This window comes from Neopsephotus bourkii, unplaced genomic scaffold (assembly GCF_033783945.1).
Source record: "Neopsephotus bourkii isolate Nb327-2 ecotype Australia unplaced genomic scaffold, CSIRO-AGI_Nbou_v1 NB_1279, whole genome shotgun sequence".
Lineage (NCBI taxonomy): Eukaryota > Metazoa > Chordata > Aves > Psittaciformes > Psittacidae > Neopsephotus > Neopsephotus bourkii.
This window is the reverse complement of record NW_026901764.1, coordinates 5,529,929-5,545,116: the sequence shown is the minus strand read 5'-3', so window position 1 is coordinate 5,545,116 and position 15,188 is coordinate 5,529,929. Positions and strand designations below refer to the sequence as shown.

General features: G+C 38.7%; 2 long non-coding RNA genes across 5 annotated transcripts in view; both read right to left on the bottom strand.

The window, feature by feature from the left end:
* Positions 1-7,308, bottom strand: part of LOC133218655 (uncharacterized) — a 57,382-nt gene extending 50,074 nt beyond the window's left edge. For all 3 annotated transcript variants that reach the window (XR_009727234.1, XR_009727236.1, XR_009727235.1), the window contains exon 1: positions 5,819-7,308. This is a non-coding gene — a long non-coding RNA (uncharacterized LOC133218655). The remainder of the gene's footprint in view (positions 1-5,818) is intronic.
* A 1,100-nt stretch (positions 7,309-8,408) lies between these two features.
* Positions 8,409-14,356, bottom strand: LOC133218640 (uncharacterized). Of its 2 annotated transcripts, none has more exons than XR_009727221.1 (3): positions 13,370-14,356; positions 11,809-11,876; positions 8,409-11,495 (listed from the first exon to the last, which is right to left on the bottom strand). It is a non-coding gene; the product is annotated as an uncharacterized LOC133218640 (long non-coding RNA). The 2 variants fall into 2 exon arrangements; XR_009727220.1 differs by lacking the exon at positions 13,370-14,356 and having other exon boundaries at positions 8,409-10,769; positions 11,420-11,495; positions 11,809-13,202.
* Between the last annotated feature and the right edge of the window lie 832 nt (positions 14,357-15,188).

Sequence of the window (15,188 nt, the reverse complement as noted above, 5' to 3'; positions counted from 1 at the left end):
ATGATAAATATCCTTAAAAGGGGTCATCCTGAATCTGAATCTGCCCTCTTACTCTCCTTGCCTCCAGTCTTCATCTCTCAGATTCTTGTGGCTTTTCTCATCAGATGCACATTACCCCCTACAGTTCTCTCACACACCTGCCTGACTCCAACCCAGAAGAAATGCATTAACGTAACAAACTCTGGCCTCAGTGATGTTCCCACTGGACCATGCTTTGTACCGGAATCTGCCCCTTTTATGTAGCAGCTGGAAATTTCAGACCAGAAAATGAAACAGATTATCAAGAAAGTAATGTAGCGTGTAATTAACCTTTATAACAGCTTATCAAGCTATGTGGCAGCCTTCAAACAATCACCCGATTTTCAAATAAAAAACTGAAGATCAGTTCCTTTTGGCTAGTGGGCACGATGCTGGACCTATCTGTAAAATCTTCCCATGTAATATATGAGGTCAGGCAGCAAGATTCCTCCTAACATATATAGACAAGAATATCCACTTGCGATAATTAAAAAAGCATCAGTTATGCCAGCATTGTTTTACAGATTTTCAGGGGAGAAAACTGCAATGTGTGTTTTGGCTGCTCTATAACATCTTTCAACAGGAGAGTGAGCTTTGTTGCCATCTTCAATAGTCATTGGATAAATTCTCTCCAAGATTGCTTTAAAACAATAGCAACAAAAATCTAAGACTAGAGTCTGGATAAATTTCTAATAGGACACAGGATATGCAGTACAAAAGGTGTCTTGCTTGCAAACCAGCACCCGCAATCAGAATGGAAGGACCATTAGGTGGCTGGAGTTAACGTAAAGTAATAAAAGTTATCTCTCCAGTGATCCTAGCAGTATCATTCAGGCAGAAAATAAGCACTTTTTTTTTTTTTTCTCTTTTATCTGGTGGAATCATAGGGTTTCACTCAATAGTAGTCCTAACTTTTTAGGTCATGCATTTACATACAAACAGTCTCAAACAACTTTACTTGATATCAACAGTAATTTCAAGTAACCTAATTCACCATACTATATGTTTTCCTGTTTAAAAAAACTATTAAAGAGACAAGTCTGGAAACAAAATCCACAGTAGAAACACTGCCACAGAAAGCAGTTAGATATACTAATATTTTAACATTATATAGAAAAACAAACACAAACTACTCCTCTGATTTGAAACTAATACTAAAAGACATCTTGTTTGCAATCAGACAGTTACATTCACGTTGTGACAAAATGTAAAAAAAGGGAAGCTTATTAAAGCATTGAGGGGTCAAACTATATAATGTGAAATGATGCCTGAAGAATATATTCTACTCCAGAATGTTTTTGTTTTCTGACAGCTGCCTAAGTAACCAAGCTGTACACTGAATACACAGAAGATTAAGCATTCGTGAGCTTATACTAAAGCCACACTTCACCATGTACTTTTTTACATGACTTTCTGTACGTTGCTTTAGGATTTTATTTTTTTTTTTTTGAAGCAAGATGGCAGGCAAAAATCAACAGGAAAAAATATAATTTTAAAGGAAATAATAGTCACATTAGTGAGGTACTAAGGCAGCTTGTGCCTAGCCCTCCAGGACCCCCATGGTCATGCTCAACCCCCTTCAGGGGCCTAGGTAGTGAGGTATGGGTTTCAGTGCTGCTCTCACTTACACAGTGTGTGTATTGTGTACACTTGAAAACAAACACACAAAACAGATCTAAAGGACATCTCCAAAAGGAGATCAAGGGTAAATTTATACTGCCAGCTTCTCCAGTCAGTGCTCTCAAAGGTTTGCAATACATTGCCCTCCCTGGGGCCTCCTCAGCTTGCCTCCTCAGCCATGGCATGCCATTGAGGCTGTCATGGTGGTGACAAGGAGGACCCTGCTCAGGAGATGAGCCCTGCACCCCAGGCCTCACACCTACTCGAAGCACAGGTCCCCTGGGGGGTTGTGCTGTCAGATCATGCTCTGCTCACAGTGAGATATGTCGCAGGTGGTCAGTTTAGGCAGCATGTGACTTTCAGGCTGGCAGGCAGTTTCCACAGCAACAGCCATCTTACACAACTGCATGAGGGAAGGCAGCCCGTGACACCCATCTCTGAGGCCCACAGCACTCTGGATGAGAGAGACAAAAGCAAAAGGGCTGGAAACACCAGTGGGAACACTTCCTCCAAACCTCCCTTCCCACCTTCCCCAGCCCAACCCTCTGCTCCTTCCCTCAGGGTATCCGCCACACACAACCCAGGCTGGAGGCAGCCCCGTCACCACTAGGCCTAGCCTAGTCACAGGGACACAACTCAGCGCTCCTGTTAACTTTGTCAGCAATTGTGTTCGAACACTTGTTTTTAGCCATTTTATGTGTTTTCATGCAATGCTCTTCCCCACAATATCTGTGTGTGTCTGCGCCTGGAGCTAGACTTTTCATGGGGAAGAGTAACATGGCACCACCACAGCTTGAAGTCTCACAACAGGGTGAGGAGAGAGGTGGCATAGCAGGAGCCCAAAGAGGAGCATGCAGCAGCAACAAACCAGAAACAAAGATAAATGAAGGAGAAGGGTGTGAAAATCAAGATTTTCACAGATGAAAGTGAGAAAGAGTACCTATACTGTGTTTCTTTGAAGTGTTGCCCACGGTGTAATGCTAATACTGGTGCAGAGAAAACAAGTGATACCCTTCAAGGATAAGCCAAAAAGCTGAAGACAAACAAAACTATGTAAATAGGTAGCCACTTTGTTTTTAAAAAGAATCGTTCCTAGACGCAACCGACAAGCAAGTGGATTTGTGAAGCACACAGTTTTAGAGAAACGTATGCTTAGCCAAGGATTTATTGCAATATTAATTTTTTTCTCAGCCAGTGACTTATCAAATTCCATAAAGTCCAAATTAGTACTGCAAAACTCACTAGCAAGAATCTGACTCCTGTCACGTAACTACCAGCTTTTTCTCCTTTCTATTGGAATGATGTCAAGGGGCATCCTTACTGTATGAAGCCATACCAGTGCAGCACAAACAGAACTGGCCCACAGTGCCTGGCTTCGCAACTGCTAATCTATGCCATAAGGTGTGATAGAAGAAAGAGCAAGGCCGAAAGGGCTGATGGATTTGGACAAATAAATAATTCTGAGAAGATCATGATGTTTCTTTGACCAGTTTGCGCTGACTAAAAATACGCTGAATTGTTCACTCTACCATTCAAGCTGAGCAGCTGCTGACTCAGCTCTTACTGCAGATTTTAAAAGTGATGTGTCTTCAGGATAAATTTGCTCACAATTATCTTGTGAGATTAAGCTGTCATAGATTATAAAGAGAGTTAATCACTGAAGTATTTAAATACATATTTATTCTGTTGTATTTTTTTTAAGCCAGCTTGATGTGCAGGAAGGCCACTTCCTCATTTCCCACTTCAATTCTGTGGTCACCTAAAATAAGCCAGAAATTTGGTATCTGATACAGAGCAAACCTAAAGCCTGAAACAAAACAGGAGTATTGTATTCTGTATTCATATGGCACTATGATTTGACCTGTCTCAGGCAGTAGTACACAATCCCTGTAGTACTGATGAAGAAAAGCTCTTTATACAAACTGACCTTTCCTTATATTTCATAGTTTAACTTCTAAATAGTACCATGCCTAATGTATCCCTCCATTTGAACAATCAACACACAAGCAAGGCCCCAGCATCATTGGCAGAACAGTAGCCAGCCGAGATCACATCTCAGGAAAGCAAAACGGACAGAAACTTGCTGATGGAGAATTTGAGTCACAAAGGCTCCAGTCCTGCAACTGAACCCACTGTTTCACTTCTTTAAATTGCATATCTACAGTCAGTTTGAAGCACTTGTCCACTGCTTCTTAAGCTCAGTGCTATTTAAGAGCTGGATGAGACCCTGACCACAGCAAAGCCTTTAAGAATAGAAAAATTAGCTTTAGAGACCATAGAATTTCACCTATCTTTACATTTAGACTTCTTCATTTACAATCCAATGCTATTTATCCTAATAATATGAATTTTTACCCATTTGCTAATCAAGTACAAGCTTCTGAAATTTTATTGTATCTATTTCTGCCTTTGCCCCAATTTAACATTGATCTGATCTACAGATCTTCAGTACTGCTGGGCTCTTAAACAGTTGTTGTAGTTTGTCCTTTGAAGTCACTTCATTTCATTTTACACTGTGTAAAAACTAAACAAACTTTACAGCATTTTGCTAAAGGTAAAATCACATACATAACCTTAGGCAAAGAACTAGAAGCCTAATGAAGCAATTGTTTTAGAAAGGGTATATCACTATTAAGAATGGGAACATTTGCAGTGCTGACTGATATTCAGATTGTTTTTAAAGAAGAAAGAGGAAACTTGACATATGTTAGGATAATATTGCAAAAGGAGGGTCACTATGAGAAAGCAGCTAATGGGAGAAGTAGATAGGAAAGGCAAAAGAAACATACTCCTTTTGCATTTACTGATCTTTGTTTCTCTATTTAGTCCATAAAATATGTTCACTTCCACATAGTGTAATGAGATCAATCTTCTTTAACATAAAACAGAAGTGTATTTAGTATATTAAATAGTAATTGATTTTGAGAGCATTTGGGAAAAATGAACTAAATTTCATTAAAGAAGATAATATCTTTAACCAAGAGCCCACAGAAATGAGGGACTGACATGGGCAGTAAGTATGCACACCACAGATAACAAGTACCCTTGTAGGAGTAAAATTGATTTTCTGCTTCTCTGAAGCCTAGCAAATGGTTTTCTACCACATACTTTGTTCCCAAATCACTCCTAAACCAGCTACCATGTTGGCAGATTTACCTTTTTTTGTTGTTATTTTTTGAAGAAAAGAAAAAAAGAAAAAAAAAAAAAACCAAAACCAAACCATAAATAAGACATCTTTCAAACCTAGCATTATCAGGGCTCTAAAAGCAGAGCAGCGGGTAGATACTTTCCTAGGAAGTCTCCCTTCATCCCCTTCATAACAGAAGCAGTTTCTAAAGATATTGTCAACCACAATGTGATGATTAGAAATGATTGACTGTCTTTCTGCCTTCATACAATTTACTCGCTCCTGATTTATTACTTATGCAACCTTCTATGTATAATAAGGGTAGACAGATCCAGTAGACAATTGACAAAACATAATTTCTTTCCTATTTGCTGAGCTAGCCTTTTTGTAAGAACTATGCCACTAATATATAGCTGAAGCATGCTGGCATAAGTTCCTGCTTGTCTCTTCATGTGCTGTGTAGGTGCTTGCTATATTTAAAGCAGATTACTGTCTATAGGAAAAATAACTCACTTGGATCCAGTAGAAATGCACCAAGGTATACAGCACACTTGTCAGAGAGATTGATGTAGACCTTAGTAATAAGATTCACCTCAACTCTAGGGTTAAGCTTTAGCTCACCTTCGCTGTAGACAGACCAAGAAAGCTGCAACAGCAGAAGGCGCCCACATTTCCCTGTGCCAAGGCCAGCATACGCTAGAAGAAGCACATGGCCCAGATAAAACCAGTTAGTCCCTTGGGTAACCCTATTAGCTATCTCTGTCAAGGTTTAGGCAACATCTCTAAACTGCTATAAAGACTTCTTAGCTAGGTAAAACTAAGGAGAAGAGACAGTGACAAACATACTTGCCTACTCCTCAAGTCAACCTCATATGAGTGGGACAGGGGTCCAAGCAGATACCAACTGGTGAACCCCAAAGGAACTGGGGATGCCCAGGCCACCATGCTGCCAGTACTCTATACCAGCTGGTATCACCCCAAAACTAATATTAAATATGCATACATACATATCACCTCTCACTTTGCAAAACACAAAACCATTCTCAGTCTTACCTGCAACACTATGTTCTGATTTAATTTATTATTCATAAACCACTGAAAAAAAGTAAAGCTAGGGCAAGACAAAAGCACCTTTCCTTCAGGAAACCACTACTAGAACAGCTTTTTACCCAGGCAGGCAGAATTTAAACCTTCCCTCCCCAAAAAAACCTTCCCACAGAAATCAGCTACACACCTGCCACAGTCACAAAGGTGTTAACCCCTCCTCTAGCACAGCTGATTCTGCAAGCATAAATTCACCTTCATCTCCTTCTCCCATCAGTGAATGGTAACTGTATTTGAAATAGTCATTATTTCCCAGGTATGAACTGAGGCACCCATAGCATAATTTCATCATTTGGGTTTAGCCCAAAACACGTCTCAAGCTGCCTGATTAAGCAGTTCCAAAAGTTGCTAAGCCAGTCTTGGACCCAAAGTCATTTTCTCAGCAAGATATATTTAAAGTGAAGATGCTAAATGGGATTAAAGCAAGCAAAACATAGCCAAATACACTTTGTAGGTGCTCCATACCTCTTAAAGAAATTTGATTCCTGTAAGTGCAGGGACACCAACTTGCTGTGCTTTAACAGTAATTTGAGCTGACAACAGAGAATGAAGTTTCTTTAGTTGTTTACTCCCTGTGACATGAGCAGGCTCAGCTAATGTAAAGTTAAAAATTAGGAGAACTGCAAATTCCCCCTAGTAGAAGTTATTAAAATGAAATAGTCTTTAAATAACAACAATGCCTTGATGCTTGGAGAATTTAAAACTAGTCAAACCACCAAAGTCAGTATTTAGCAATATTCTACTGGCAGGAAATTGATCTAGAAGAGAAAGAGACTCTTTCTTGCTACAGTGACAGAGTATTTATTCCATTTGTATTAAACCAGTTGTATTGAAGCAGTGACAAGCATATCATTTTGTGATACTGAAAACAAATGGTAAAAGACAGAGATGCTCAGGTCATGTGTTGATTATGCATGTTTTCGTGTGCTGTCACCTGCAGTAGTATAAACTGCTGCAGGCCAGCCTGTCCTCAGCTGCACCTATGCAAATCCTGCTGAAAACTAACAGATTTGGACAAGTTCATCCAAAGATGTAGTTTAAGAAAGAAATAAATGGGGGCATAATTTAGCCTGTGGTGTTCTTACTAACAGCAGTAGGGTTGAAAAAGAAACCTTGACTTTCATTTAGGTGTGTTTACAGGGCTAACAGGGATCAGGGAAAGTTTTGTATACATAATCAGAGCACACCTGATAAAACTCCATGACAAAATAAAAAGCCTTATTGAGTCATTTGACACCTTTACAGATATAGCATAACTAGGTTTTAATAGGCATGATGGATTTTTTTTCTCAAGAGACCTAATTCGAGAAGGCAAAACTACAGTCTTATGCAGTCATCTCCTGTCCATGATGACATACCATACTCATATCTTTTTAGAAACTACTCTTATTCAGATCATGAGTATTAAAAACCTGAAAACTGTTCATGCCACAAAAATAGAAATCAGATATCTCATTGTCCTGGGTTTAGCAGTGGCAGTCATTTTTCTCTTTCTTGGTAGCTGGTGCAGTGCTGTGTTATGACTTTCAGCTGGGAACAGAGCTGAAAAACAATGATGTTTTGGTTTGGCCAAGGACTTTGTGAGCCTCATGCTCTGCCAGGGAGGAGGGAAGCCGGGAGGAAGCAGAGACAGGACACCTGACCCAAACTGACCAAAGAGGTATTCCATACCACAGCACGTCATGCCCAAGATGTAACGGGGAGTGGCCTGGAAGGGGCTAGAAGGGACTGCAGGGTTGGAGGAGGTATCGGTCGGTGCTTGATTGGTCTGGGGGGCAAGTTATCGGTCACCTGGTGATGAGGTGTTGTATTCTCTTCCTTTGTTATTTCCTTTATCATTACTATTATTGGTGGCAGCAGTAGTGATTTGTGTTTTACCCTAGTTACTAAACTGTTCTTATCTCAACCCGTGGGAGTTGCATTCTTTTTTATTCTCCTCTCCGTCCCTCCAAGAGTAGGGGGAGGGCAAGAAGGGGGGGGGGAGTGAGTTAACAAGCTGTTTGGTTGGGTTAAACCATGACACTTATTAAAAAGTCTTAAAATTTACTAATGTTAATGATGATGCCACTAAATTAAAAGTAAGGTTCTTCATGGTGAAAGTGCCCATGCACTACTTGTGAACTGTAGCCATGCCATAAAAAACATACAACAAAAAGAAGGTAATGAAGAATATTATGTAATGAATCATTGAGGAAGCCATGGCATTCCTGGTGGATTACTGTTACTAGGGACAAACATTACACTTAGATTAAGGTAAATCAATATAGGGCTAATCAGAAAACCATTGGCTCATATTGATTTTGTGCTGGGAGCTGAGGTTAAGAACACTGTAGTGCTTAATCTACCAGCACTTGAAAATGAACTGGGTAGCATTAACATTTCCAGAGAATTTTGTAAAGAAACTAGTCATAAATTGGCCTTTACACCAAAGTATAGTAACTACGCTAGTTTTATTTCAGATTTAAAAAGAACAAAAATCAAGGAGAAGAAAAAAAAAAAAAAACAACCTCCCACCCCCCCCCCCCAAAACACACCATAAAACCCAACCAACAAAAATCCCCAACCAACAGCTAACCAAACAACAGAATTTCTCCAGCTGGTCTAACCCACCATTTGTATCTGCCATTGGCAAATCAACAGAGATTATGAACTCCAAAAGAGGTGGCGATGAGCAGCTGGAGACAGTAATCTCTGGGATCTGAAAGAGGATATAAACCACAGTCTCACCCTCTCATTTTTGCTTATTGCTCTGAGAGCACAGTGGCTACAGAGCAAGTTTTTCAATCCTGTCCTGGCTTGTGAAGTAGCATTTACTCAATTCTCTCTTTGGAAATGTGCCTAGAAACTGTGTGCATGTGAACTGCCTCAGGGAGATGGGCAGGTCTTTGCCAAGGTATCTCTAAAGAAAGCCAGGCTGTCTGTTCTGTCTCTTACACATGTACCTCTTACAGTTAGCATATTCAAAGGCTTCCATGATAAGACCTATTTTTAGTTGTTTATAACTTTGACAGTGTTGACCATTCCTAGGATTTTCCAGTGCTTGCCTCAAGCTGAAAGACTTGGAAAGCATCAGCTTAAAGAGATGAGCCAATTTCAGGAAAGATGTAAGCAAATAATACTTAACCATCAAAAAGAAAAAAAAAATAAAACTTCTAACACCTTCAAACTAAAGAGCAAGAAATTGAAATCTGGCAGAGGGAAAGCATCACTGCAGTGTCATGGTGTAAAAATTCTCCCAAATTTGGTTAAGATATGAGCTTCCAAAGTTTCAGTTCCCACATGAACAGTTGAGGCTTTTCGTACAGCCTGACAGTAAAGTGCGTTGAATATGCAATTTCTAGCCTGAACTAAAGATACATTTTTTCTGTAATTGCACAATTGCCATGAGTAATTTAACACCATGCTCGAGAAACAAGAAGAAGAAATTCTTCCTCCCATGTTTCTGTAGCTTTGGCACTGAAAAATAAAGCTGGGTAATTCAGAAGAAAAGAGATGGGAAGAGCTGGGCAAGACAGAAAGTTAAAAAGACTTGACAGTGACAGGGAGAATACAAAAAGAAAAAAAATACTGACAAAAATAGAGAATAGAATTGAACAGAATTTAGAAGGGAAGAAATGAAAACAAGCTGGGGAGGAGAGAATGGACTGAAGACAGGATAGGTAGAAACACAGCAACAGACTTGGGCAGGAAATGTAGTGACAAGGTCACATGGGGATAGTTCAGGAAATTGTCATCAGAACAGATGATATCTTGGACAGACATGTGCTAATATACGCAAATTACTGGACCTTTATTATTTATGTAAAGACCTGTGATGCTTTGCATCCTTTCTTTTCTTGCACAGTTTCAGGATTTGTGTCCAATCCAATTTGTCTAAAGCCTTTCACTGTGTTTCAGTCTCACCTGCAAAAGACCTGTAGTAAGGAAGAGATAATAGTTCAGCAGCATCTCCTTTCAATTGATTACCCACAGTCATAAAAGGTATTTTGTGGTTTTTTAAGGATTATAAAAGCAGGCAGCCTCTTGGCAGATATTTATTCCCAGTGAGGGGCATTAAATTGTGTCATAGCAGCCTTTTGCTCTGTGTTCTCAGCAGGCTCCAGTTTCTCCCTTCTCACATAGATGTAATTCACTATCTTGGTGAATATTGGCATGACTTGGTAGACTTGAACATAGTTGCTCAGTATTAAATGAAACAAAAATACGTTCTATAATTTACAGATTTCAAAAATTTGAAGTGGCTGGCCCAGGTACACAACCTAAGAAGGCCTCTTTTCCTTTTCTATTTTCTGCCAGAATGTGCAGGAAGGGAAGCCTTTCCACCACTATACTGAAAACCTTAAGCTTCTAATAACAAATCAGAGGCAAGGCCATGAAATGTAGGAGAATTTATTAACTCCTGAGTTATACGTAGAAAGTGATTATTTTGCATAGCATGATGGAGGAATGGAAGGGTAAAATTTGCCAGTTGCAGTTATCAAGGCAATGCAGATTTCACTAGAACCATAATATAATTGAGCTTTCTCTGATCAAAGCAAGTTGTGCTTTTGCTTTTGAACTCGTCCTGAGAAGCATAGTCAGCATTCTGCTACCGTAAAACTGAAGCCCTCAACCTTTGAAGTTATTAAAGACTTTAGAGTGTTTTTTTACAATGAAGAAATCAAAGTTTAGCTAACTCTCTAAGTACATTAAACTTGAAGTAACCATTTCCTCTAAAATATTAACTATTTCACTTCCTGTTCTAAAGCATTTCCTGATGTTACTTACTTCATCTTACTTACTTACTTACAGCTAAGCAATAACTGCACCGCATTGAAGCTTTTAGTGGCTCTTGTCAACATAATTCAGTCCACAAAGAGAAGAGCATTTTGGGAGGTACAAATTTCCACCCTCCAGCTGACTGCAGAATTAGATAATACACATGATTATCTTATTTCAGAGACATCCAGGTCTACCCTACCCTTAAGGAAAGGATGCCTGGGATATTAGGTAGGTCATTTCTGCTACAGTCTAAAGATAACTGCAGTGCAGCTAAAGGCAGCAATACTGTCAGCCACAGCTAAACATAAACATTATGATTGTCCTTGTGCCGTAGGTAGGAAAGCAGTATATTAGAGTATATTCTCTGTCCTGGGCCAAATAAGAGACTGTGAAGATTACTGTTCTTTAATTACAAGTCCATGTCCATAGTTTGCAAAATAACTTTCCATAAAATCAGCCTTTCCCCATTTCCTTATTGGTAATGGATACAGTGAAGACAAAAGGCCTTTTCATTTCTGTTGCTTGATTATGGATGAAAATCAAATACATCTCAGATTAAATTACAGATTTAAATTCCATGGGAGTAAAACCTTAGGATCTTCCCAGCCAAAATGCTCTTGGAACTATGGATAACTTTCACCACTTTGCCATCCTCAAGTGGAAAAGCCCACAAAGGTTACCAGTAGCTATATGGGACTCTGGCAACCTCCACAGCTATTTCTGCACCCTCTGCACTGTCTCCTTTGATGTTAATAAAGACTTGATTGTTTACTTTTGCCTCATACCTACCTTGTAATTTTTTAGCCAGTTCTTAATCCAAGCCATTTACTGTGCTTCCAGCAGCCATCATTCAACAGCTGTTCAGCTGCAAAGAAATGATCAAGATTTCAGCAGCGTCCTTTAAAATTCATTGAAGATTTTGCATGCGAGAAACAGAAGGTTTATGTGAGGCTTTAAACCTATTTTTAATGAACTTGGCCAGGTAGCTGTTTATACTGACAACAGTAAAACATATTGTACAAATTTGACAGCATGGGACAGTTGCTTTTTTACAGCTAACAGTCACTGCATATTCTGTTCCACGTTTACCGGCTGGGGTTTTCTCTCATTTTCCCTTCCTCAAAGTAAAGAGAAAAAGATAAAAGAGAAATCAGCATAAAAGCAGCTCTGTTCCTCACCTCTGAGGTCTGATGGCTAGTCTTCTCTAGTGGAGGTGATTTGTATTCACTTTCCCAGTACCTATGCTCTGTTTAGACACAATTATTGCTGATGAATGCTAACAGGTAAAATCAAGACTCTGTACAGAATTCAACCCCTTTAAGTAGCCTTTCAAATAGACACAATGCCATTCGTGGGTAGCTGGGGGTTGCAGTGCTGTTGCTACTGCTTGCTTATTTTTAAGATTATATATTTGAGATGGGGGCAAGAAAGCCTCTGTTTCATTGATCACCTTTTGCAGTGAATGAGTAAAATAAAATGGGTGTATGCAACTTCATACCTTCCCCATATGCCTGACACTGCATGTGTGCATTATCCCTGTAAGCTATGCTACATTAATTATGCTAGGTTTACTAGGTACACACAGGTATGCCTTGTTACTGAAAAATCAAGCTTCCATTGTAAAACAGTTTCTCCTGGGAATAAAGTCATTTTAGAGAGCTTAAATACAAACTGTGCTGACTAATAACAGTGTTCTTGATATACAGAGCATTTTAACGCTATAGAGTCTTTAAGGTTGCCTGAGTCATTAATTAGACTGTAGCAAATGCCACATGCTGCCTGGAAGCAAAGATCTTTTAGTTGCATAGGTCCACAATGGAAAATAAAGACAATTAAACTGCATCTCATAAATTATAGGTTGAAGACAGTATACGAAAGTCCTAGAATTTGCCTTCAAATGACTGCCAAAAAGGAGCTGCATTTGTCTTGGACATCTGTCAGCTTTTGTTCCTCATTCCATAGCTTTAAACATTAAATTGCTTTTACATTGACTCACTATTTAGCTTTAAACTTCATACCCAGGAATCTTCTGGGACTATCTGATCACACAGACTTTTCACAAATGGTAGCATTGTATTACACACTGGCTTCACGGATTCCAGATTTTCAGCTCTCAGCCAACGAAGCACTTCTAGAAACCTCCAAATGTTACCCCAGATGCACAAGTAACATTCTTTTTTCTCAGTTGCTTCTTGAAGTTGATACAGATTTTTCCCAGGACATTTTTGAGACAAGTTATTGGATTTAAATAACTTTTTAAGCTGAACTGATTTTGTAGATATTTTTCCATTACCATCAGTATCATGAGTTAAAACTATAGTGAAGAAAAACAATTTATTCTGCTTCATTTATCAAAAGCTAGCAAGTTTTCTATTTTATCATGCTTCTGATATCGTCCTTGTTACTATGTTTTTGCACTTTTTTCCAAAAACTTTTAAACATTTTGTATATCTTAAAACATAATTCATTCAGCACAATAATCGTATTTAACAAAACAGAACAATTTCTGGTTTGAATTATTTATGTCATATTACTATAAAGCCATATATTCTGGAATATATTCCAGACAACTCACAGCTGCAACAGGGGTCCTAGTTTGACTGAAGTTTGCACATTGCAGTTATTGATATTCTGAAAGGTATCCTAGAACGAGAAGCTGCTTTTTCAGAGCAGCATTTGCAAAGGCATCTTAGTGACTTAATGATTAAATATCCTTTTCCAAATCAAATGGGCACTTACCTAGGAGCGTGATTTTGAGTGTACAGCCAGCTTTTGATGCACAGACCTGCAGTCCTTTTGATCACACAGGAAAACATTGAATGATTTTGAAAAGTCCAGTAGATTCTTCAGCTGATCTTTAATCATCTAAATGCATTCAAAACCTGGCTTAAAGCCATAACTGATAGTGAGACTTGGTTTATAAGCTTCTTTGATTCTTGCTCTAACTTCTGAATATTTTACATAATACCTACATTATGATATGGTAGAGTAAAACAATACAACACCTTTCATGCAATATACTTATGATTGATTATATGGAACAATATGAAAGCCAGCTTAAGTCAGTGTAAGGCATTTCACGGACATCAACAGGTTTTGGATCTGGCCACAACTGGCAAGAAACTTTGTTGATTACTTTTAACAGAGACACTTTTCATCTGTTTAATTATTCCTGACAATAGCCTTTAAAAGGATTTCTTTTTTACACAATGCACAGATAAATTATACTGATAAATCATAACATGACACCATTATTCCCTAGGAAAACGGTCATGCTTTTGTTTTATTTTCTAGATGTTTAATGCAACTAATCCTCCATTTTCCCTGAAAAGAGAAACCTATGTGCATAATAGTTTCCAGCAAAGATCAAAAGAGAATTTAATTTCATGGCTTATCAATAAGAAAATCTTTCATTTTCCCAACTAATGTTTATATTCATAGGTTGGAAACTGAGATAAACTCCCACAAAAGAATAAAAAGGCATTAATTCTCCTGTGAAGGCTGTAGTCTGCATGCACTTAGAAGGAAAGCAGCTCCTGCCAGACTGCTTGCTCCCTGATGAGATGGTGGGCAGAAAATGAGGACAGTTTTAGTGCTACTTCTTCTGCACCAATGCACCAGTTAGCACAGTGAATTCCTCCACCAAACAAAGGGGGAACAGGACTGAAGTTTGACTTCCTGGTCTGAGATAGCCAGAAAGATGCTACTCCAGTCCCAGCACTTTCATGCAAACATCACAGCTGCTCTGAAAAACAAGAAGAATCTTTACCTTACGCAATATATAGGGATTTGATGACAAAAAGCACAGAAATTATCAATGTTACAAGGTGTAGCAGTTCTAGCAGATACAATTTGCCATTAGGCCAGGAGGTGATGTGAATCCTACCCTTACAGAATCACATCTTCAGGCATCTGATCAACCATGCCATGAATATCAACCTACTAAAAACAATCATTTATGTTTGATGACAGTCTAGGTACAGTATGTGATATAAGTGAGGAATATATATTAAGATGTCCTCAACATGAATTCATTAATAAATTCAGAGCATAATTAATTACTAGCCAAGGTTATGTCTCCAAGAGTGACTAAGTATGATTGGCAGGATGGCTCTGATTAAATAAATGTCCATCCCAAAAGGAGTTGTGAGAAATAAGGAATGTGCAGAATCCCAGAAAGAATGACGCACATTTATCTTGTCTATACTTGCAGAACCATTGGCCTGGAGTAAGAAAATACATGTGACTACAGTTTTCTAATGAAAACTGCATTATATGAGATTTATTATGTTGATAAGGATTCTTATGTATGCATTTTGGCTAACTGGGAAAAGTCAGAGAAGTAGAACTGTTTTGCAGCCATTTTATAGCATAAAAGGCAAGTACTGGGATAGGATGATCTCTGATTGGCAACACTGCAAAGAAAGTAAACACGTTTTCAATTGTAAGCATGTGATTAATCCCAAACCTTTTCACTGGAACACTTGGGGCTGTGCTTATGACTTTAGTGCAACTCACGGTCCATTACTCAGACAAGCAAAGATAGCCTCAACAGCCT